This window comes from Urocampus carinirostris, chromosome 3 (assembly GCF_059441175.1).
Source record: "Urocampus carinirostris isolate Australia breed hairy pipefish chromosome 3, RoL_Ucar_1.0, whole genome shotgun sequence".
Classification (NCBI taxonomy): Eukaryota; Metazoa; Chordata; class Actinopteri; order Syngnathiformes; family Syngnathidae; genus Urocampus; species Urocampus carinirostris.
In genome coordinates, this window is record NC_142351.1 from 38,038,840 (window position 1) to 38,042,624 (window position 3,785).

Sequence of the window (3,785 nt, forward strand, 5' to 3'; positions counted from 1 at the left end):
CAGCCTTGACTTAAAGAGTGAACAGCATATATTAAAATAATTAGATATCTTGTTCTTTTTGGTGTTGAATAGATCTTTTTAAATCAGCAATACTGAATAAGAAGGATACAGTAAATAAGCAAAAATAAGTAATTCTTCTACCAGAATGTGTTTTATCTTCAATGGAAAACGTTTAAACACAAACAAGTTCATCCAGCACATTTACCACAATCTCAACGAAAGAAGATTACAAGATACATCCATCCATCCATCCATTATCTGCACTGGTTATCCTCAGTGGGGTCGCGGGGTTGCTGGAGCCTATCCCAGCTATCTTCCGGGAGTGGGCAGGGGACACCCTGAACTGGTTGCCAGTTGCAGGGTACTCAGAGACAGACAACTCACTCTCTTATTCACATCTAGGGACAATTACCCTGGCATGTTTATTCTTTGTCAATGTGGGAGGAAACCCATGCAGGCACGGGGAGAAGTCAAGTCAAGTCATTTTTATTTGTATAGCCCTTAATCACAAATAGTCTCAAAGGGCTTCACAAGTTATTACATATAAGAAGTTTAGGTTATTCGTATGCTATAGAGTAGAAGTGAGTTTTAAGCTTAGATTTAAACATTTCCACTGAGGTTGCAGATCGGATCTCAGGGGAAGAGCATTCCACAACACCGGTGCCCGGATGGAGAACGCACTCGAACCAGCGGAACACTTCTTGGCTCTTGGGATCACCAGGAGACCGGCGCTCTCGGAACGAAGGCTTCGGGCCGGGACATAGGGGGAAATCAAATCTGAAAGATATGAGGGGGAAAGTCCATGTATGATTTTGTATAGTCATAGGAGAACCTTAAAATCGCATCTTAGCTGAAGACTCTTGAGTCTGGTCATCGGAAGACCGGTAAGTAGTGCATTACAGTAATCGAGACGGGAGGTAACAAACGCGTGAATTATGATTTCCGTATCTGACTGAGAAAGTATAGGAGAACATGCAAACTCCTCACTGGATCCTTTGGTAGCTGGACTTGAACCCTGAACCTCTGTACAGTGGGGCTGCACGCTAAGCACCCAGTCGCCGTGCTGTTCATTGCCAGAATGTGTTTTGTATTAAATTGAGGAATGAACACAATTAGTGAGTGAAGCTGCCTCATTTTCCTCAACCACAACATAGAAACATAAATTTGTTCTTTATTTTCAGAATTGATCTTCAATGTTTAAAATCCCCGCAGATAAAGATAACCATGTCTTTTTGAATGCTCAAAGTGGTGACTTCTTGGCCATAATGGCTTCATGCAGGGAGCTTTTAGAAGAAAGGCTGATTCATCCGTCACCTTTCCCTATCCGCCTCACTAGGTGGCCTTATCTGTCCCCATTACGACCCAAATGAAATTTGACTTTTGCAAAAATTGTCACTTTTGCTCAAATCCCTAACCTGCATCCTTTTCTTACTCCTTTTTATGTCCCCTGGCTAGAATCTATTGCCCTACTTCAACTAGTCTCCAATGTTTTCATGGCAGCTTTACCCTGCTGCCTTTTTCAAAGTTCATAGCCTGGCTTGGAGGCAAAGAGAAAAAATCAAACTGTACGGTAAGCTCACATCACTGTTACAACCCCCTTCCTTGCTTTCAGTTGAAAAATCGGCCTAGTGGCCTGACGATTGGGTGTTGCTTTGACATATTCTTCGCTAATGTTACTGAATCGACACACAAAAATGGGTTGAAACACTAATTGCAACGAAAGGTAGGCCGCTGAGCCCTTTTCAATGGATCTTGGTCAATCCAGAACAAAAAAGGCTACGATACTTAAGCTTCAATCACGCAAGCAGAAGGAGCGGCATCACACACTTACACTTTTCTTATGATTTGCTGCTATTCCAACATTTGAGTGACATTAAAATGATCATAATACGTCATATGGTCCACCTCTTACAGAATATTACCCAAACTATTCTTTGACGTGCACATTCACCATTGATTCTGCGTGTTTTGTGATATGAAGGTCTTGCGACACCAGGAGCAGGCCAAAAATAATGAAGCCCATGGTATTACTAGTAAAACAGTAAACATATGATAAGTATATGCATCACGCACCCTGAATGTTTTGTGAAACCAGGAGCAGGCCAAAAAGAATGAAGCACATAGTAATACTAGTAATTGAGTAAATATCGGCCGCACCCAGAATGTTTTGCGACATCTGGTTTTTGTAACACCGGGAGTAGGCCAAAACTAATAAAGCCCATAGTAATATGAGCAAACGGGTTAATATAAGTACAGTATATGCGCCACACACCCTGCATGATTTTGACACTACGAGGTAGCCAAAAACAATTAAGCTCTCTTTAAACAGTCATGAAATATATAATAAGCCCTTAATAACTAAATGTATAATAAATACTGTGTATGACAACTATGTTTATTCACTAAACTGTTTTCAATTTATAAACGTATATTCAAAATATAGTTATCAGTTATAATGAAAAGTAAAGAACTTGCTTTACTACTGTTTCTGTAGTTCAGTGGTTAGCACATTTGCCCAATATGCATAAGGTCCCAGGTCCGGGACCGGGTGGAAATATTTGTTGGCTTCGAAATGGATGGGTGCCACCAGGCTGTACTTACCCAAGACACACCATAGGAAATGGTTCCCCTACAACCTTAGTGGTCAAGGGATCCACCCAACCAGCTGCTTTACTGCACAATCTCGCTATTCCTTAAGTCATGTGCAAAATGAAAATTAAGAAGCCACGACTAGTACATACCCTACTCTGAGTTAAAGCCAGCTTCGTAGGGCTCGGCTCACTTCAGGCATAATGTCATCACAACATCGTTCTTTGAGGAGGACTTTTTTTTGTCCGTAAAAGCTGAAAATGCACTTGGGTCCTTCTTGGAAGAAGAATATATTATTGTGCCAAAAATTCGGTACATCCATAATTACCATTTTTTCTACACTAGAGGACGCACCAGAAATAAAGCACACCCCCAAAATAGTCTTCTGTAATATATTCTTATTCTTATTAAAACAGTAAAAAGTAGAGTTTCATCAAATATATTTAAAACAAAATAATTGATTCCATGAACAAAAATTAATATTATGAAATCTTGTTTCACGACTAAAATTAATTTTAGCAACAAAAAAACTAACATCTCAACCAGAAAAGGGCACTCAAAGACCATTCTGTATGTTTCTCAAAGGCACAACAGTTACCCAATGCAGTATATCTTAATTGTAACTATGTATTTCCAATTTGTTTGACCAAATTTTCCAAGATCATAAGGCACACTCTCAAATACATCGAGATGGGTTCTGTCAATGTTCTCTGGTTGATTAATGGTAGTCAGGTTAACTATGTATTTCCAGTTGTATTTTTGGGTATATAAGGGGCACTTCCAAATTCCTGGCCAATTTTTTTTTTTTAAAGGGTGCCTTATAGTCTGGAAAATGTGGTTGTCGATGTCCAATTCATTATATTTTACTAAATCATGAACATATTAGCTAAAGAAGAAACAGATGTGGACCAGCCTTTCAGAATCCTGGAGTGGGAGACTTTGTACGCTTTGCACTTTTAAAAAAATAAATCTTGTTTCATGATTTTGCTGAAAGAAAAAACATGAATAATTCATATTTTGCAGTTCTATTTTAATAAGAGGAACAAGTCAACGTAAATATTTACAATTTCCTTCCCTTATTATTATTTTTTTAAATTCTGTTAAGGGGCGCAAAATCCATTCCTTGTTCTCAAAATGATATTTTGTAAGAGACTTTAAACCCGACCCTGTACCACAAGGCTTACATTCAAGTAGCA